This window comes from Hylobates moloch, unplaced genomic scaffold (genome assembly GCF_009828535.3).
Source record: "Hylobates moloch isolate HMO894 unplaced genomic scaffold, HMol_V3 SCAFFOLD_9, whole genome shotgun sequence".
NCBI classification, from domain to species: Eukaryota; Metazoa; Chordata; class Mammalia; order Primates; family Hylobatidae; genus Hylobates; species Hylobates moloch.
Window position 1 is genome coordinate 88,324,698 of NW_026652284.1, and position 22,736 is coordinate 88,347,433.

A 22,736-nucleotide genomic window follows, 5' to 3' on the forward strand; every position below is an offset into this window, starting at 1 on the left:
TTTGTTCTCAAATTCAAGTAGAATATAAATATGATATGTTCAAATTGTAGAAAACTATAACCATTTAAAAGTACAAGATGAATTATAAGTAATGACCTGGAAAATCCATTGTCAAGTTAAAAAAAAAAAAAAAGACAAGTTGGCTGGGCATGGTGGCTCATATCTGTAATTCCAACACTTTGGGAGGCCAAGGCGGATGGATCACTTGAGCTCAGAAGTTCAAGTTCAGCCTAGGCAACATGGTAAAACCCCATCTCTAAGAAATTAGCTGGGCATGGTGGTATGTGCCTGTAGTCCCAGCTACCTGGGGGCTGAAGAAGGAGAATCACTTGAGCCCAGAAAGTCAAGGCTGCAGTGGGCTGTGTTTGCACCACTGCACTCTAGCTTAGGCAACGAAGTGAGACCTTGTCTCAAAAAACAGAAAAAAAAAAAAAAAAAAAAAAGGCAAGTTGCAAGATATATATAGTATGACACAATAAAACTATGTATGCGTGCGTGTGTTCATGGGTATGAAGTAGCTTAGGGAAGTTAATTTGGGGAGGGGATAGTAGAATTTTGAAATATGTTAGAGTTATTTTTCTGAATCATATCCTTTATAATTACATTTATGTAATTAAAGTATCATAGAAAAAGTTATTACAATATGTATTTGTGACCTACTTAAGTTTACTCAAAAAAGTGCCACTCCATTAACATTGTAAAATTAAGCTCTTTTGATTTTAACAGGCAAGAATAAAGGTATCTATCCCATCTAAAACTTTTTCAGATTTGAGTGCATGAATTATACCCCTGATTTAATAATGTTGAATCTGCTATAACCTTCAACACATACCTTCATTTAGCCATCTCAGTATCTTTTGTTTTCACATGTTCAATAGTGTTGCTTTTCCTTCACTCAAATTGTAAGGTGAAAAAACTAAATAAAATATTGTCTGTGTAATAAAGCATTGCTTTAAAAGCTTTGATCAGTGCCAAGTCCTAGCACCTGAAGCTGTGCTGGCCATCCTGGCCTCATTTGCTCTTTGCCACCACATAAAACCAGCGTAGGTGGCCCATGCATTCAGCAGCCTACACTGACAGAGCTCATCTGCTCACAAACACCTACAAACCCAATACTTTTTATTCATTCATTCATTCATTCATTCGAGACAAAGTTTCGCTCTTGTTGCCCAGGGTGGAGTGCAATGGCACAATCTCGGCTCACTGCGACCTCTGCCTCCCGGGTTCAAGTGATTCTCCTGCCTCAGCGTCCGAGTAGCTGGGATTACAGGCATGCGCCACCATGCCCAGCTAATTTTGCATTTTTAGTAGAGATGGGGTTTCACCATGTTGGTCAGTCTGGTCTCAAAGTCCCGACCTCAGGTGATCCGCCCGCCTCGGCCCCCCAAAGTGTGTGAGCCACCATGCCCAGCCAAACCCAATATTTTTGAAAGCAAGCAGCACCACAACTACCTAATCCAGGAGGTCTCCTACTTGACGTGCTTCACAGCCCTTGATGACCTTTCCTCAGCACCCCAGATCCAACTACAACCCCCTGCTCTGTTCAGCCATTTCTCCAGGAGGTAACTCCTCTGCTTTGCGGGGGGTGGGGGGAACTCCTGTGCAGTCTCATAGTCCTATATTTTCTCCCCCAGCTTCTAGCCATTTTCCAAAAACTACTTAAGCATTTTATCCTTAATTGGGATTCATATAAACTCTATTAACTCATTTTTACATAAAAGTAAAACATTCTAAGTAAAAACTCCAAGCAGTACAGAAGATTTACAGGAAAAAATAGAAATCCTTTTTCTCACCTGAATGACACATCAGGCCTACTCCCCAGAAATAGCCACTGTGTTAACAGTTTCTTCCATACACTTTAGAAAACCTCTATGTAAATCTTATAAATGAGTTAGTCACCATTAAAACACCAGTAGGATCATACAATAGATTGTTAAACCTTAGAAAACTGTATGCTACATAATAGGTATATTAAAATTTACTAGACATAGGCCTTTTCTATAAAACTATGGATTTTAAGTCCTCGTTCAAATAAAAGACCCTAGTTTGGCCAACTTACATGGTTCTAAATTACAGTGCCTCCTCAAAAATGTAGCCCACTGAATGAGGACCGCCAATATTGGTTTAAGTAAAATTACTGTCCAAGTGAAACTGCATCCAAATGCAGTCTGATGGGGCTGTCATTTGGCAAGAAGGGCTTACCCCTGGCCAAGAAACAGAAAAATAGGCTGAGTACCCTCTCTCCTATCCTCCCACAGTACTCCATACAGGCTGTAATATAACATTTTTCAAATTACACCATAGTCCAGCTTAACAGTTCATTCTCAACGTTCTCCAGGAACCTAGTATGTGCCAGACCCTAAGAACCTAAACCCATTCCCTATCCTGGAGGTGCTAAGCCAGAGGGGTCCACGTGGCACTAACACAGCATCACAATGTAACAGGAGATATTAGAGGCATGTCTTGGGTACATTAGAGACAGAAAAAGGACCCATTTCCATCCTGCCATTCAAGTTTTTTTTTTTTTCAATCTGTGAATTCCCCATTCCTAACACAGTATTGGAAACATGGTGGAGTTTCAATGCTTGCTAAGTAAATGAACATGAATGCCATTCAAAAATTCAATTTCTGTAATATTTGCATGCTTAGTGAGAGATTGATTGCACATGCACTGTAAGTATTTCTAATATTAAAAAGCCATACTTCTTGTAAAGAACTGCAAATCATATGGAAGAACCAACAGTTAAACACCTGAAAACAATTATACTGGAGAATGTAACTATCAAAGGAAGGCGGGTGATGTGTGCTATAAGTTGGAACCTCAGATGAGCAAGTTTTAGGGATACAGGGAGAAGCAGGGTCCTGGCAAGGGTGGCTGCCCTCATCATGAGGCAAGAGAAAATCCACATGGCAAGTGACGGGTCCAGTGAGGAGTAGCTTGGAGGAAAAGGAGGTTAGGTTATGGGATGGTTACTTGGGTTTAGAGGCTTTGGGTGGGGATTATAAATTATTCATACTTTGAATGGCTTTAAGTATTTCAGTAATAATTAGTATTAATAAAAATGAAACTCAGTTCAAGATTAGGGGTTTGGTCTGACTAGCAGTGAGTAGTCCCTGTAAATTCCGGCCATGAGCATAGCATCACCATGTTTCCTCATTGAGACAGGTAACAGTCCCTATGGGCAACCATCCTGACAGGTACATAGAAGCACAGATGAGAAAACAAGGTCCTTACACCTCAGGATCTTCAGTCCACTGAGGGGAAAGCTCCACAGAGAGGCAATTAGGGAATAAATGACTACTCTAAGCTAGACATAAAGACACAGCGAGCTGGGGAGTGAACATTTTCAGAAAGTTAACCTTCCTGAAAGCAGAAGAGAGTAGAGGTCAGAAAAACCACTGGTAGGCTCAACACTCTGGGGAGAGGAATTATAATGAATCCATAAAAGTGACAAACCAAGTGGAAGAGAAGATGGAAAACAGAGAAGCCAAAGACCACGAAACTATCCTCTCTTCCTTTGGTCTCAACTGTGCTTTCAGGGCACTTGGCAAATGGACAGAGTTCCTTTTGTTTCTCTTCCCAGTTAAGATGACAAGAACCATCTCTTAATTGAATATCTCAGCATGGTCAATCAGATAAATGAGAAAAGTAAATCCTTAAAAGCAGAGAAACATCAACCTTTGTTAAATCTAGCTGTCAAAATGTAATTATATATATTACAATCAATTATTGGAGAAAGAGAAGAAGTCAATAAAGTAGAAGGAACCTCAAACACCCCGGGAATCTGTGTTCTCTTATTTCTTCATGCCCATCAGGGCTGTGGACTTCAGACTGCCTTAGCACACCATAAAAATCCAGTTGCTTGTTGCTCCAACTGCTCTTATTTTAAACTAGCATCTCTGTTCAGAATGTGGCAGTCAATGACAACAGGGCATTTATTTAGTCCCCACATAGCAGATGAAAGGATCAAAGAACATCAAGCCAACCTCTAGAAACCTCTAGAGATTTCTCTGCCCACTGCGTGCTAAAATTTGAATAGAAATTAAAGGCACAGTTTGTTCCCAAAACATTCAAAATGAGACTTTTAGCAAATTTTCACATGGAAAGCACTAGACTATGGAACTTAACATAAGGGTTTGAAAAATTAGTTTTAGGCTTATCTAACAATTTCAAGTACTATTTAACATTTCCTCTCAAAATTTGCAATGGGGTTATAAATATCCCTAAGTTTTAAGCTTTATGTTATCAAAATCATGCATTTCTAATATGTACCATTACGGTAATCCCATTAGACTATGTATTGATAAAAATTATTATACCTAAAAGCTAAAATTACATTTTTTTGTAATACAGTCAAGTAACACACAGCTTGTTAGAACTTCATTATATTTCAACCTAAATAAAAGATGAATCCAGAAGTTTCAGGACTCCATGTTTTATATTTACAATTAAACTATTTGAGTCATGACATAGAGAACCAGCATTACTAAATTAACAGAAGATCCAGGGTTAAAGTCTATTTATAACCCAGTAGAATGAGTTTAAGTCAAGATTGCCTTAATTAGTTAGGATAGTTGGTATAGGATAAAATTCAACTGTGTCAAATGCAGAACAGGACACTTAGAATAAGAGCAAGGGGCAGGAAATAAGAACTATGTGGAGAATATAGTGGCCACTCAAATAGTACAGTGGTTAGCAAATCTGAGGTTAGAATCTTGGACCACTTACTATTGTGTGACTGTGGCCAGGTCAATGAAGCTCTCTTTGTCTTAATGTCCTCATGTATTTTTTTTTTTTTTTTTTTTTTCCGCTCTGTCGCCCAGGCTGGAGTGCAGTGGCGCGATCTCGGCTCACTGCAAGCTCTGCCTCCCGGGTTCCCGCCATTCTCCTGCCTCAGCCTCCCAAGGAGCTGGGACTACAGGCGCCCGCTACCTCGCCCGGCTAAATTTTTTTTGTAGTTTTAGTAGAGACGGGGTTTCACTGTGTTAGCCAGGATGGTCTCAATCTCCTGACCTCGTGATCCGCCCGCCTCGGCCTCCCAAAGTGCTGGGATTACAAGCTCATGTATTTTTTAAAGGTATTATCAGTCTCTATCTTACAGGCTTTTTGAGAGGATTCAGAGGCTTAATCAGTGCAAAGATCTCAGCACAGTACCTGCTGTGTAATTAGTTATTAAAAGTGAGCTTTCATGAGTATAAAAATTTACTACCATGTGATCCAGCAATCTCACTGCTGAGTATATATCCAAAAGAGGGGAAATCAATATATCAAAGAGATATCTTCACTTTCATGTTTATTGCAGCACTATTTACAATAGCCAAGATATGGAATTAACCTGAGTGCCCACCAATGGATGAAAGGATAAAGAAAATATTTTATGTATATACACACAATAGAATGTTATTCAGCTATAAAACTAGAATGAAATCCTGTCATTTCCCACTACATGGATGGAACTGGGGGACATTATGTTAAGTGAAATAAGCCAGGCACAGAAAGACAAATATCAAATATTTTCATTCACCTATGGGAGCTAAAAAAAGTAGATGGAGATAGAGAGTAGAATGGTGGTTACCACAGACCGGGAACGGAAGGGGATGAAGAGAAGTTAGTCAAGGGCCACAAACAAATAGTCAGATGGAAGGAATAAGTTCTAGTATTCAATAGTACAGTAGGAAAAACTATAGTTAGTAATCATTTATTATGTATTTCAAAATAGAAGAGAAGAATTGTAATGTTCCCAACACAAAAAAATAAAGTTTGAGGTGATGGATATCCTAATTACTCTGATTTAATCATTTCACACGGTATACAGATATCAAAATATCACATGTACTCCTAAAAATACATACAACTATTAAATATAAATAATAAAATAAATTTTAATCTAACAACTAGGACAAAAGGATTGCAGCCCAAGATGGTGAATGGAAGGAAGCTCAAATTGGATACTCCACATGGAAAAAATAGATATAATTTTAATAAACTGTCTATATGTTATATATATATATATATATATATATATATATATATGCACTACTCAAATAAAGGGCATTACCCAATAAAGGGCATTACCCACTGTCTAGAGTAAACTTAGTGGCTTCACCCTTGTTTAGGTCACACAGCTTAACAAACTGATCACAATCATTTGTTGGGCACCTACATGGAAAATCATCTGCTTTGAATATTAGGAACCAGGAGTTAGGAAACCAAGATCTAAAGGCAATTTTACCCTGGGGTGTGGGGACAGATGGTAGAAATCACATTCTCTTTGTGCCCTACTCCCTTAACCATCAGATAAAAAGGGGGAAATACCTGACTTACCTATATCATACAATAAAATCCTGACCTAGGCTGTGATTTAAATCCTCAAGTTCCAATTAGGCAGAATGAATTTCTATCTAGAAATTTACATACTGTTTTTCAGATAGCTACAGAGTTCTATCTGATATGCCACAGTATCTTTTATTTTAACCTCTGAGGATATATATGCTGTCAAAAAATGTATCAGGAAAAAGTATTTAACTTGAAGTGTTGCAACAGTTCACTTTTTAAAAACTCCAAATTCAAACTTTTGCAATATGCTGCTAGTAGCTTCACTGTGATATTTGAATGTTTAAATGTTATATCTTGCCCACCCACATAGAAAAAATATGAAGAAACATTGAGGCTTGTGTAAAATTATGTGGTCAAATAATGAGGAACTCTGAAAATATTGGCTTTATTTCTCATACATTCAAGTGATGCATATTCGAAATCATTCTCAAAACAAATGAAATTAAAACGAACACATTTGCTAAGAATGTTAAATGCTTAAAGAGAATTTTTTTCCCATGGTGGAGGTGTGAAACAGTGGGAGAAGGACAACTACCTCAAAATAAAATAGGAAAGGAATGTGATAGTTATGAAAAGTTTCAAAAACTGTAAACCAAATTAGTATCTCATATCAGATTTTAAATTCCTGCCATTATTAGAACTCTCATCTTGGTTACTTCTTGTGCTTTTCTTTTTTTGGTAACTTGTCACCCTTTTATATTAAGGTAGAACTAGGGTGGTTTAATCAGCTTCAGACCTGCATCTTAGTTGGATTTTTCCAAATGTTGGAAAATGCAGATCTCTCCACCCAACTAAATGGAAAAGCATACGTAAGCTAATATATGTGTTGCCCTCCACTCAACCCCCATCCAAGGAAAACAAGAAGAATCTCAATCTCTTTATACTCCAAATAGGCTAGAGCAAACTTTTCCTATAATGAGCCAGATAATAAATATTTTAGGCTTTGCAGACCATACAGTATCTGTCTAAACAACTCATGTCTGTCGTAACACAAAATGCAGCCATAGACAATATGTAAATGATTCAACATGGCTGTTTTCCAAAAACACTTTATGAACATTGACATTTAAAAGTTAATATCATTTTCATGTGTCACAAAATATTGTTCTTTCATTTTTTTGTCTTAAAATCTCAATGACTTAAAAATCTACAAGCTATTCTTAGCTTAAGGGCCCTACCGAAAAGATAGCAGTCCAAATTTTGCCCTTGGGTCATAGTTTGCTGACCCCTAGGCTAGAGAATTACTGAAATCCCTGGGATAGAAAAAAAGGAAAAAAAATAGTTTTATTTTGAAAACACCAAATGGTAGCATTTAAGCTTGGGGAGGCATAGTGATGTCTTCCTTATACCATCTGGCTGTGGGCATAAGACAAATATCAGATGAGCATGAGGATGCTGGAATTCAGTTGACATGGGAATACTTTTATTTCAATATTTTTAACTTTATTCACACTGTATTGATAAATCAAGAATGACAACTCCAGATCAGTTGTCAGTGGGTCAATATTCCATTCTATTTTTTTTTTTTTTTTTTTTGAGACAGAGTCTTGCTCTGTCGCCCAGGCTGGAGTGCAGTGGCACAGTCTCGGCTCACTGCAAGCTCGGCCTCCCAGGTTCACACCATTCTCCTGCCTCAGCCTCTCCGAGTAGCTGGAACTACAGGCGCCCGCCACCACGCCCGGCTAATTTTTTGTATTTTTAGTAGAGATGGGGTTTCACCTTGGTCTCGATCTCCTGACCTCGTATCTGCCCGCCTTGGCCTCCCAAAGTGCTGGGATTACAAGCGTGAGCCACCACGCCTGGCCTCCATTCTATTTTAATAAGTTTCTAATTTCTTGCTTGCTGTGGCACTGACTTTTGAACAAAGTTACTGGTTGGAAAGAAAGGAAGAGAGAAGAATTTTACAAAGCCATGTGTTTGGGCTGAAACTAGCTTGACATTTATGTCCAGTCCTGTAGTTTGATATTTTTAATTGCTCTGTTTGTGAGGGTGGCTTTCTCATGTATGCCAATCTAGTTTGATGATAAAAGTAGATATAGTCTTGGTTGTACCACGCAGTGGCAGGCAACCCTTGGGCCAGTTAGTGGACTTATCAGAACGCCTGTTACCTGCTCTGTAAATGAGGATATTAACTGCCTCGCAGGATTTCCAGATGTGATTAAAAGATGCAGGTGAAAGTATTTTTAAAACTAAAGCATTAGGTATATGCTTTATTTACATAAAAACAGCACAAGGTGGCAACTGCCTTAGAAATATAATAGAATGATGTTGCCTAACTTGGGTCTATACTGAAATAGGCTCACTTACAAGAACTACCAAATCCACAAGAAACAAATGTAAGCTTGAAAAATACAATTACCTCTATTAAATGGAAAGTCAGGACTTTTACTTTCAAACCGTTAGTACCATTACTAAATATAAAAGTAAAATCTTTTGTAAAGAGTATCGAAAATCATATAGCCATCTTTCTCACACAGAGAAAAATGTTTATTCTAGCTTTTAGAATATCAATTTGATACAATCTATCTTCTAGAACAAATTAGGAGAAAGAGTACCCTTTGAGTTTTCCATAAAGGGTAATGGAATAGAATTAAAACAGGGTCTACATCTCACAACAGGCAGCTACTGCATTGCAACTGTGACCAGTACATTAAACAGTGCACTATGCAGGTAAATAACCATTACTGAAGTTGTTAATATCATCCCTGATCTGGCCTACTGAAATCTTTGATGGTTTATCCATACAGGTGCTACAGATCACAATGACAAAATTAAGATTGCTTTATAGCTGCTACAAGAGGAACACTATGATCTTTCAAAAACACACATTTTTCGTGTCATTTCCCTACTTTAAAATGCTTCAATGGCTCACCTTCACTTGCAGAATCAAGTACAAACCCTTGATTTTAAAATACAAGATCTTTCTTGCTAGGCATGTCTATCTACCTTCCTAGCCTCATCTCCACATGTAGCTTTCACCTTAGTCATGCTCAGTTATATGTGTGAAGTTTCTTGAAAATATCCCCTGCCCTCCCAGCACCCAGATACCTATGATAGTTCTTCCCTCATGGTTTTACCAACTCTGTCGATCACAATCCTCCTATTAAATGTAGAAAACAGAGCCTGTCTTACGCTAGTCTGTATTCTTAGATCCCAGCATGGGGGCCTGACATGACAGATGATGACAGATGTATCTGCTGAATGATTAACAAATTTAATGCTAAATTTCTATCAGTTTAGAATAAACACAGGCCTTTTTTTTTTTTTTTTTTTTTTGAGACAGAGTCTCACTCTGTCACCCAGGATGGAGTGCAGTGGTGCAATCTCAGCTCACTGCAACCTCTGCCTCCCAGGTTCAAGTGATTCTCATGCCTCAGCCTCCCAAGTAGCTGGGATAAAGGTATCCGCCACCATGTCTGGCTAATTTTTGTCCTTTTTGTAGAGACGGAGTTTCATCACTTTGGCCAGGCAGGTCTCGAACTCCTGACCTCCAGTGATCCACATTCCTTGGCCTCCCAAAGTGCTGGGATTACAGATGTGAGCCACTGTGCCCAGCCCATTTTGTATATTTTAGTGTAATAGCATAATTTTGTAACAAACAAAAATACTTCAGATTATACAGAGCTACATTTTCAAATTAGGCACCAAATTACCAAATATCATGTTAAAGCTTTTATGTCTCATGTTTTGTCTTTAGGAAACAAAAGGTATGCACAGTCCTTAACCATAAACCAAGCAGAGATAAGGGTGGGAGGGAGAGACTAACATTAAACTAGACTTAAAATACACAGAAAGTCATAAGGTGATCAATACTGTAAAAAGAAACTGCCAATGCCAGATATTACTCTTTTACTGAGATGTTTTCATAGACCCAAGTTACTAGGCTGCTATTATTCCAGAGTGTGTTACATCATTTGTCTAAGCTTACAAAGCTAGTTACTGTCGGAGCTCAAATCAGAGCCCACCATTTCTTTCAATCCAGTGTTCTTTTAGAGATAGGATTTACCATAATCCGTTCAGAAGATAAAATTGAATGTTTGGATATTTTTTAATGGGATTTGAAACACTTAAACTGACCATTTGTTAAAGAAAAAACTAGCGGCCGAGTGCGGTGGCTCACGCCTGTAATCCCAGCACTTTGGGAGGCTGAGGCAGGTGGATCGCGAGGTCAGGAGATTGAGACCATCCTGGCTAACACAGTGAAACCTCGTCTCTACTAAAAATACAAAAAATTAGCTGGGCGTGGTGGCAGGCACCTGTAGTCTCAGCTACCCAGGAGGCTGAGGCAGGAGTACGGTGTGAACCCGGGAGGCAGAGTTTGCAGTGAGCCGAGATCACGCCACTGCACTCCAGCCTCGGCAACAGAGTGAGACTCCATCTCAAAAAAAAAAAAAAAAAAAAAAAAAAAAAAAAAAAAAAAAAAAAAAGGGAGGGAGGGGACAAACTAGCCAACAAAATTCAGGTTTTTCTAATATTTGCATTTATAACTGCATAGCAGTTTTGTCAGTTTTGTCTGTATGTTTTGACCCTTGCACAATGCAGGCTTGACCTATATCGGTCTGCTTTATGAAAGAAAAAAGAATCTCAGAACTCCAAACTCGCTATGCCAAAGGAAAAGTAAAGCTTGGGAACTGAGTGATACACACACAGACACACACACACACACACACACACACAGAACAAGCAAACAACAAAAAAAAGAAAACTGCCTCCCATTGTTCCAAAACAGCCGTTTTTGGAATTTCACATGCTGACTTTATCTTATGTAAAATGCAGATTTACTGAGAGTGAGATAAATGAATACTTGACTTTTCCTCCAGCCCCTGAAAGGTATAGATTCACTGAGCGCTATTCAAAGCCTTGCAAGAATATAACCACTTGCCTCATTACCCATCCCTTCCTTTTTTTCCCCCATGTTCTTCCCTTCCTGTTTGCTCTTTACTCTTTAAATATCAAAGTCCTCAAAACCCTCTTTGGAAAAAGCATAAGCCACAGATTCTACTGTAACTTGTGTTTCCTTTCCTAAATGCATCCTCAATCTTGGCAAAATACACCTCTAAATCGTTTGAGACCTGCCTCAGTCACTTTTTGGTTTACAACTCATATGAAGATTTTTCAATAAATACTGTAAGCCCTCTGTATTGGCTCATTCCACATCCTCAAACAAACATGGATTGAAAATACCGTATTTGCTGAATGGGTAACCTGCCTACAGAGGTGCCGACATAATATCTGAATTCTACAGGTCTAACTGTTCCAGGGTGGTCCCAGAACTGATCCTCTGCACATACCAAGGAGCAAGGACTATATAATGAAAAGAGCATTCTGACCAGGCGCAGCGGCTTATGCTAGTAATTCCAACACTTTGGGAGGCTGAGGCAGGAGGGTCACACGAGCCCAGGAGTTCAAGACCAGCCTGGGCTATGTGACGATACTCCATCTCTACAAAAAAAAAAAAAAGAAAGAAAGAAAAAGAAAAGAAAAATTAGCTGGGCATGGTGGCATGCACCTGTAGTGCCAGCTACTTGGGAGGCTGAGAGATAGGAGGATGGGTTGAGCCTGAGAGGTCGAGGCTGCAGTGAGTTGAAATTGTGCCACTGCACTCCAGTCTGGGCAACAGAGTGAGACCTTGTCTTAACCAAAAGAAAGAAAGAGACAGAGAAAGAGAGAAAGACTGACACCAGTGCAATATCAGTATTCTTAGATGTCAAGGCCACTCTGCTACTGAGTAATTATGTGACTTTGGAGAAATACTTCCTTTGTAATCTTCAGTATCCACATTTATTGAGGGAAGAGAGGTGGGAGGGAGAGAGACTGGGAGAGAGGGGAGAGGAAAAAGCACGGAGGGGGGAAGAAGAAGAAAATATAATTAAGTGTCTTCCAGATCTATGTATATAATTTTTAATTAGTTTAAAGGAACATCTACCTGACAAAGGTCATGCAGGATTGTAAACACACACATACACACACACACACACACACATACACAGGTTGATCAGTGAAAGTGTTTGTTAATTGAACAAGACATACTGTCCTTTAAGAATTATTTGAAATGTACTGTTCTTTTCTTTGACCGATGCAGTAAGTTACTGCTTATCTTCATCTGAATTCAATCTACAGAATGCAGAGATTTGGTACATTGTCAACTATTTCCTATTAAATAAAAGAATCACCTGATTATCACTGTCCACACCAGCTCACTGAAACAATAACAAAGACATTGAAAAGGGCTGTCCCGTGATAAATAGTGGCCTATCAGGTTGTTCCACCGTACCACCACCTTCCTAGATAATTCATATTTAGTATCTTGTGATCAAGAGATTCACTTATCTTTACATGACTTTAAATGCTAAAAGTAGTTAATAAATAGGAATGCCTTCATTAAATGTAAAAATAGTTTCAATTTATAGTTTTTCTCTTCCACAAATTTATAGTGATCTCTGTTTGGAATAAAACCGAAAAGCATTCCAGGAAACTTACAGTTCAGTAACAACAAACATAGGATGTCATCAGCCACACACACACCCTAGTATTAACTCCGCTACATACTAGTTGACTTTCAATGAGCTATTTAACTTCTCTATGCCTCAGTTCACTTGCCTCTGGTAGTCATGTATCTATTGAATAACTTGTTGAAAGGACTTAGCCCCCAAAGTGCTAAATAAGTGTTTATAAGTAGTAAGCCGCGACATAGTACCTGGCACAAAAGAGCAATTAACATAGTGAGCCCTCGCTCCTACTTTCAGGGACCCCATGCCACCTAGGACATTTTAATCATTCAATTAATATGTACTGAGAACTTATGAGATGCCAAGCCCTTGACTGGCTGGCCTCAATTAAACTGTGGCCCTGATGAGGTCACATTTTTTATATAATCTCCCATAACTAAAATCAATTGACAAATGTGGGATTTTCTAGATATACAGTTTTATCCCAGTCATAGGTACATCCAAATATAGCCAGCTGTCTTGCAAAGATGGGTTTTCTTCAGGAGAACGCATGAAAGAACTGAGAGATTCAGCATGTAATAGTATCCAGCTGTCTTCTAATAAGTGGACAGTAGGGTGTCCACCTCGCCAAGTGATGGCCAGGGTATTAACCAGCTGGTAGCCACTCCTGCATAGTGATATAAAGCCACTTCAGGGCAATGAGCTTTCTCCAGCTGGCAGGAGCCTGTTAACCCATGGAGTGCCTCCTGCAGACTGGGCTGGAGGCAAGGTCCCTTTCAATTTGGGAAAGAAACCAGCACAAAAGAATGCTGAAAGTGTACCACTTCAAAGTGAAGACCTACCTGTCTCACCTTCTGCCAAAGGGGAAAAAATCCTAACCCTATCCAATGATGTATTTCTTTTTTATGATGGGCAGTTGAACATGGACCAAATGATGCATTTTTTATTTTGTTTTCTCCAAGAGAAGCTGCATGGTTTAATTAAAGAAACACGGGCATTAGAGTTAGAATCCTAGATCCTATTCTTAGCTCTCCATACTGTGTGTGCTTTGGGTAGGTTTGTAAACCTCTCTGAGCTTGTCAGAGTGCAAATGTGCAATGTAAATGTTTACAAATACTATAGAGTAGAATGTAATGTTTAACTATATCATAGGGTTGTTAGGAGTGTATTAGAATGGCCATTTCTATCTGCAGTTTGAGGAGACAGGCTGGTCTGGAATGTCAAAAGGCAGTAACTTCTGGAAGCATTTATAGAACCACAGAATGTTAGAGCAATGATCTCACAGTCTCTGCTAGTTTTTAGACATGAGGACACTGGGGCTCAGACTATGTAGTTCACTCATTGTTAAAGAGTAAGTTAAGGCACCTGTCCAACCACTAACCTGGAAGCCAGTTGTGGACTGAGCAAGAAGGGAGTCTGGCTTCACGGTCCACCATGATCCCTGTTCTCCTGTCTGCAAACACTCCCCTCCACTTCCTTTCTTTTAAACTATAGCACAAAATAAAGCTTTAAAATGATTCTACTTATGTAGAAGCTATAGTTCAATCAGAACTTTATCAACAAAAAACAGAATAGAATAAATTAGTTCTAAGATACAAGACACAATTACAAATTAAAATGCATGTGCCAGAACACATAAAGTAGTGAAAATCTTAGAGAAAGAAGAAACGTGGTATGAGAAAGTACGGGAGGCAGAGAAAAAAGTTAGGAAAGGGGAGAGACAAGCGCAGTGAAAGGCTGTCCCAAAAGCCAGCATATTCTAACACATTCTATCATGATCAGCTCATGATCAGTACAGCCCATAAACAGGTATGTGTGAATGAGAGAAGTGGGGAGAAATACACATTTCCTCATAATATCCTCATATGCTTGGAAGGTACTGACACTTGTCTGCCATTAAATATGAAGTCTGCTACTCCATAACTAGTGACATAATTATTACACAGTAGCAGTGATTCTTAAAGTGTAGTCTCTGAGCCAGCCAGGTCAGCCACACCTGTGAACTTGTTAAAAATGCAAATTCTCGGGCTCCATCTCAGATCTACTGAATAAGAAACTCTGGGGGTGCAATCTTGCAAGCTGTGTTTTAACAGGTGGTTCTGACGCACACTTTGAGAACCACTTCATTCTAATATGAAGAGGTTTCAAAGCAGTGTGTGTCAACAATGAACAACTCCTATCTTTGGGAATGATGGAGACGGGATAATGATGAAAATACATAGTCAGTAGAAGTGAAAGGGTCATGACCAATAAAAAACATAGGTAAAGTTTGGGGGAGTGGGGCTGAGAGAGACAGAGACCTAAGTAAAAAAACTACACAAATTTTTGTGAGGTGGTCCTATTTGCCATTCACTGTAGAGGAAAATAATTTTCCCAATATATGGCCCTCTGCTTGAAGGACTCTTGGAGGTATCACATATCTTTGCTATAGGTAGATTATGTAGCAGTTTCACTCCCACCAGATTCAGGTTTAGCCATATATTAGCATCCTGGTAAGCATTTAAGCATAATAAATATTCCTGGTAACATCTGCACCTGTGATCAGTATTTTTGATCAGTATTAATAGGATCGTCAGATGTGACAGGATAGCAAGGAGATACTAGATCCTAACTGGCTTTTATCTAAAACAGACTCAGGTATCCAACTCTCCAATGCACATCTCTACACAACTGTGTCATCTCAAGTCAACATTTCTAAACCTGAACTCCTTTTGCTATCAATCAGAACCAAAATCAATAATAATATCCAATAATCCCAATAAATCAACAATAATATCCAATAACCCAATAATAATATCCAATAAACCAGTATTTATACAATTCTTAAAAGCAGAAACCTGGCTGGGCATGGTAGTTCACGCCTGTAATCCCAGCACTTTGGGAAGCCAAGGCAGGCAGATCACCCCAGGTCAGGAGTTGAGACCAGCCTGGCCAACATGGTGAAAACTGTCTCTAATAAAAATACAAAAATTAGCCGGGCATGGTGGTGGGCATCTGTAATCCCAGCTACTTGGGAGGCCGAGGCAGGAGAATTGATTGAACCCAGGAGGCGGAGATTGCTGTGAGCCAAGATTGTGCCATTGCACTCCAGCCTGGGTGACAAAAAAAGAAGAAATGGGGAAAGGATTCCCTATTTAATAAATGGTGCTGGGAAAACTGGCTAGCCATCTGCAGAAAGCTGAAACTGGATCCCTTCCTTACACCTTATACAAAAATTAATTCAAGATGGATTAAAGACTTACATGTTAGACCTAAAGCCATAAAAACCCTAGAAGAAAACCTAGGCAATACCATTCAGGACATAGGCATGGGCAAGGACCTCATGTCTAAAACATCAAAAGCAATGGCAACAAAAGCCAAAATTGACAAATGGGATCTAATTAAACTAAAGAGCTTCTGCACAGCAAAAGAAACCACCAGCAGAGTGAAGAGGCAACCTACAAAATGGGAGAAAATTTTTGCAACCTACTCATCTGACAAAGGGCTAATATCCAGAATCTACAATGAACTCAAACAAATTTACAAGAAAAAAACAAACAACCCCATCAAAAAGTGGGCAAAGGATATGAACAGACACTTCTCAAAAAAGACATTTATGCAGCCAAAAAAACACATGAAAAAATGCTCATCATCACTGGCCATCAGAGAAATGCAAATCAAAACCACAATGAGATACCATCTCACACCAGTTAGAATAGTGATCATTTAAAAAGTCAGGAAACAACAGGTGCTGGAGAGGATGTGGAGAAATAGGAACACTTTTACACTGTTGGACTGTAAACTAGTTCAACCATTGTGGATGTCAGGGTGGCAATTCCTCAGGGATCTAGAACTAGAAATACCATTTGACCCAGCCATCCCGTTACTGGGTATATACTCAAAGGATTATAAATCATGCTGCTATAAAGACACATGCACACGTATGTTTATTGCAGCACTATTCACAATAGCAAAGACTGGGAACCAACCCACATGTCCAACAATGATAGACTGGATTAAGAAAATGTGGCACATATACACCATGGAATACTATGCAGCCATAAAAAATGATGAGTTCATGTCCTTTGTGGGGACATGGATGAAACTGGAAACCATCATTCTCAGCAAACTATCACAAGGACAAAAAACCAAACACCACATGTTCTCACTCATAGGTGGGAATTGAACAATGAGAACACATGGACACAGGAAGGGGAACATCACACACCGGGGACTGTTGTGGGGTAGGGGGAGGGGAGAGGGATAGCATTAGGAGATATACCTAATGCTAAATGACGAGTTAATGGGTGCAGCACACCAACATGGCACATGTATACGTATGTAACAAACCTGCACGTTGTGCACATGTACCCTAAAACTTAAAGTATAATAATAAAAAAAAAAAAGGCAGAAACCTGTGAGTCATTGAGGTCTCTTCCCTCTCTGTTACCCTTGTGTCCAATGAACCACCTTCGGCTGGTTCTATCTTCTAATCTCTTGAATCTGTCTCTTCCTCCCCACCTCAAGTACCACTGCCTTAGCTGAAGTCCTGGTTTCTGGCCTGGGATTACAGCAACAGCTTCCTAATTGGTCTCTGTGCCTCCTCTCTGGCTCTCTGCTCAACCTATTTCCCCTGCTGACATCAGACGATATTCTACAACAAGAGCATTATATGTCTTCCCAGCTTATGAATCCTCCATCCTCAGCTTCCAAGATTCCATTTCTCACACTTTGCGTTCCAATGCTCAAGTGACTACTCTTTACCCTCTTACTCTTACTCACCCTACTCCTCCTTCAAAATAGTTTTATAACACACTCTTTGGGAAATCTGAAGACTCACCCATCTCCAAGGGCAAGTCAGCTGATGCCCCATGGGTTCCCTGAGCAGCCAGTGTGTCACTCTCACAGTTCTTAGCACATTCAATTCCATTCCATTTTTTTTATATAAAAACACGCATTAGCCCTGCCTAGCATATAAGCAGTAAATGTTTGCTAAACGTGTAAGCTGTATTAAGCAGCCTAAGCCATCCCCTAAATTACAGTCTTCCCCCCTCTTTCCTCATCAGATAAATAGCTACTAATACTGTTGGGAAAACCATGCAAGTGGCTGTTTTCATCAGGCTTCCTTAATTCCAGCACTGCCTGTATTCCAAAATTAAAGAATATTATAGGCTTCTAAAATGTAGCCCTTATTCATGTGCTGGTTTGCTAAAGATTAAACCTAAAGTAAAATAACTCTAAAACATGATTTAGAACATTTCTTGTTTAAGTGTAATCAGAATACAGTCCCTGAATTTGAATCCTATTAACTTTAGTTGGTCAACATCAATCACCTATCTCCAGGTCTTCTATCAGGTCTTGTCACTGGTCCTTTCACCCCTCATGCTCATGCATTTCCTTTAAACCTAGAATGCCCCTAACTCTTCACAGCCTCGCCACCCAGGTTAGATGGTGAAGGAAGGGAAGGATACAGCTGAGCCCCACAATTTTTCATGACTGTTCTAATCTAACCACTAACTTGTCCTTTCTGTGATCCCTTCTATAACTGTGCAACATACTAACCCCATTGGCCCACTGGGGTTCAGCACCACTTTATGTAATGATGCTATCTAATACTGTTGTCTAATTCTGTATCAGTTTCATATGCAACCTGATGGTCTCCAACCTAATGGTCTAAGTATCCTCCAAATGAAGACATTTGTTATTTTTAATTTTATTTCTCAGTAATCCCAAACATACTGGGGTTACATCAATATATTTGGAAGTCTGTATCTTTATAGATCTTCAAATACATTATATAGAATTTGTGGTACTTAGAATAATTATATGTGTGTCCACAGTTGTCCAGATTTGACTAAAGACATTTCAAACATATTTATATTAATTTTAAATACCTAGACTTTTTTTTCCCCCAAATGCATCATTAAATTACATTATTCAAGAATGACAGGCCGGGCACAGTGGCTCATGACTGTAATCTTAGCACTTTGGGAGGCCAAGATGGGGGGATATCCTGAGCTTAGGATTTCGAGACTGACCTGGGCAATATGGCAAAACTTCATCTCCATTAAAAATACAAAAAAACTTAGCCAGGCATCGTGGCGCGCGCCTGTAGTCCCAGCTACTTGGGGCGCTGAGGCACAAGAATTGCTTGAACCCAGGAGGCAGAGGTTACAGTGAGCTGAGACCAAACCACTGCACTCCAGCCTGGAAGACAAAGTGAGACTGTCTCAAAAAAAAAAAGAAAGAAAGCAAGACAAGAAAACAGGTGTTTCTAAAGGCATTCAAACTTGATGACATCTAGTAATTCTTTAAAAACACCTAAATAGTGATCTTGGAGTTCACAAATTAAAAGATGATATTTAACTTTGGGTTTTCTTATATGTTAAAAATTACTAGTTTTTAAAACCTGTGTCATTTCATTTCAAAAGCAAAATGTAGCAGCTCACACCCGTAATCTCAACTACTTGCGAGGCTGAAGTGGGAGGATTGTTTCAGGCCAGGAGTTAGAAACCAGCCAACATGGCAAGACATCATCTCTAAAAATATTTAAATAAATAAATAACAGCCAGGCATCTCTAATAATATATTTTTTTAAAAAATTAGCTGGCTATAGTGGCACATGCCTGTAGTCCCAGCTACTGGGGAGGCTGTAGTGGGATGATCCCTTCAGCACAGAAGGGATTGAGGCTTCAGTGAGCTATGACTGTGCAACAACAACAACAACAAAAAAAAAAAAAGGAAGGAAAGAAAGGAGAAAAAAAGGAAACAAAACATTGTGTTTTCCTAGCCTAAATACATATTTCACAAAATGTCAAAACGAGGGTAGAATCGTAAAATGTAGCAGAAATGGTTAAAATGTAGAAAATTCACGGATCTAAAATTATAAAATATGTCATTTCTGTATTTGTTTACAGATGATTTTTCAAAGTACTATTTCTGGCAAAGTATATTGTTTTCTTGTACATAAATTTGGAGGTTAAAAAAGTTTACTGCTTTTTCCTTAATTTCAGCATATTTCTGATACCTTCCTGGTACATGACAAAAAAGAATCCTTAACCTTGATTGACATGAGGTAGATACTTCATAAATTGCTGAATAAATGTTTGTCCAAGGCTAATTTTCCCACCTATATTTTGGACTCTATCCTCTTCTGTCCCTTCAGTGATCTTGTTTCTTCATTATTTTTTGTCTATCCTCCTCAGCTGGCTCTTTCCTAGTTATGTCTCCTGTCACTCACAGACACACACACACACATAAACACACAGACACACACCCCAACTTCCCCATCTGTGTGAGCCTTCCAGTTATCAGATTCTCTTTTTAAATACACTTAGAGGAAGAAGAGAATGAGTGTATATAATCACTGGCTGCTTTCCTATGACTCCATGTACTCCCCAAAATCATAGCAATCAGGATAGAGACCCAACAAAAACAATGAAATGGCTCGTATGAAGGTCAACAACTCTATTGTTTAAACAGTGCAACACTGACATTGACCATTTGCTTCTTCTCAAGCCTTCCCACTTCTGCTTCTGGGACATCATCTGCTCTGTTTTCCTAGTGACTTAGTCACAGCCTCCTCCACTGGCTTTTACTTGCTTTCTGTTCAATGTCAATATTAATATACTATATTTTTTAGGTATTGTATTGTTTGGACATTTGAGTTGTTTCCAACTTGTAATTAGTTTAAATACTGCTGGCTCCCTCAGCACCTACCGGTGGCTTTTGGGGCGCAGAGAGGGGCCGCAGTCTCCTCGGCTGCGTCACGCTCCCCTGCAGTCCCCTCCATGTTCCCCGGCACCACTACTCCCCTTCCTAAGGCTGCCGCTTACCCCGGGGTCTATGGAAGTAATGAAGGACCCCTCAACCTGGCTCATCAATAGAGCAGATGAGCAGACTGTTTATTAGCTGCAGGCAAATACAAAGAGGCTATTTCTTGTCACAAAAAGGCTGCAGCGTATCTTTCTGAAGCCTTGAAGCTGACACAGTCTGAGCAGGCTCATCTTTCACTGGAATTGCAAAGGGATAGCCATATGAAACAGCTCCTCCTCATCCAAGAGAGATGGAAAAGGGCCCAGCGTGAACAAAGATTGAAAGCCCAGCAGAACACAGACAAGGATGTAGCTGCCCATCTTCAGGCATCTCACAAACCCTCTGCAGAGGATATAGAGGGCCAGAGTCCCCTTTCTCAGAAGTACAGCCCTTCCACGGGGAAATGCCTGCCTGAGATTCAGGGGATCTTTGACAGGGATCCAGACACACTACTATATTTACTTCAGCAAAAGAGTGAGCCAGCAGAGCCATGTATTGGAAGCAAAGCCCCAAAAGATGATAAAACAATTATAGAGGAGCAGGCAACCAAAATTGCAGATTTGAAGAGGCATGTGGAATTCCTTGTGGCAGAGAATGAAAGATTAAGGGAAGAAAATAAACAACTAAAGGCTGAAAAGGCCAGACTTCTAAAAGGTCCAATAGAAAAGGAGCTGGATGTAGATGCTGATTTTGTAGAAACATCAGAGTTATGGAGCTTGCCACCACATTCACAAACTGCTACAGCCTCCTCAACCTGGCAGAAGTTCGCAGCAAATACCGGGAAAGCCAAGGACATTCCTGTCCCCAATCTTCTGCCCTTGGATTTTCCATCTCCAGAACTTCCTCTTATGGAGCTCTCTGAGGATATTCTGAAAGGATTTATGAATAATTGAAATGGAAGGCCACAGAAAAGGGGAAAAGAGGAAATAATACAGTAATCGTTAATCCAGCAAAAAAAAAAAAAAAAAAATGAAAAGGGAAAACCACATAGAAGGGTCATCCCGGAAATGCTTCATCTGGTGGACTGTGGGAGCAGAGGCATTGCCAGGACTTGGGAAACAGTGACTGTGAAATGCGCAGCATATCTCATTCACTCACTTGGGCTAATGATTCTGACTTGGCAGACGCTAAACTCATGGAGGTTCGGTTTCTCCTGATCCAAACCAGGATTATCTAGAGTATGATTTCCAATGTAAAGCAATATCCTTCTTTTGAAGGAAGATTTGCTCTCTGAAAAGTTGTCTGAGGTTGGCTTCTTGGTACAGACTGTATGAAGCTTATAAAATTCAACCATACTTATGGAAACCAATTCAACAACTATCTGAGTAATTCTGTGAATACATGTACTAACAGACACTAGAAGCTGCCATTGTCCCTGATACTATGTTAGATGTTATTTCACTAGTATTTTTTCTCATTCATTAATGAAACCATTTACATAACCCTGAAGATTCTTATCTTCAGGGTTAAAATGTATAAAAGTTATGTGTAATTAATCCATAATGCCATAAATGATAATGAAAAACCTAAATAATATGGTGGCCGGAGGGACTGCCTTCTATTTGAAACATGCTTTCTATCATGCATTAACTGTATGCATTTTGTTAACGCACATTTTGTTTGTTTAAGGTGTATAAGACACGCATCCTTCTAGATGAAACTATATGTGCCACACTTTGCACTACTCATAATGATAACCTCAAGACTATCAGAAGAAATATTTAAATTTCCATTTTACGAAGAAAGGAACCAAATTATTATGCTTTTTTAAACAAATTACCAGCTTACATAATTAATCAGGGTGCATTTCAAGTTCTAACTTTATTGTATAATGCATCATTTGAAAATACCAAGGAGGAAATACACTTTGTTTTTAATGATGCAAGAGTGGAAGTAATGCTAGTTGGCGGTATTTGATTGTAAGAAATCAATAAAGTAATAGTGTTTAAAAAAAATAGTGTTGCCATGAATAATGTTTTATCTGTGTTTTGTTTACAAGTCAGGATGGTAGTTATGCCAAAGGAGAAGACAGTAGTGAATGGGAAGTTAGTGAGTGAGTAGTACTAACATTCTTTCTTGACATCAGTGGGAGTTAAATGTATCTACTTTGTAATAGTTCATTAAACACTCCATTTATTATTTGTGAATTTAGAATT

At 39.1% G+C, this 22,736-nt stretch overlaps 1 protein-coding gene and 1 pseudogene across 1 annotated transcript in view; one reads left to right on the forward strand and one right to left on the reverse strand.

Moving 5' to 3' along the window:
- Nucleotides 1-22,736, reverse strand: part of RSPO2 (R-spondin 2) — a 181,099-nt gene that overhangs the window by 63,721 nt on the left and 94,642 nt on the right. The window lies entirely within an intron of this gene.
- On the forward strand, nt 20,556-21,630 carry LOC116813516 (nuclear receptor-binding factor 2-like; annotated as a pseudogene).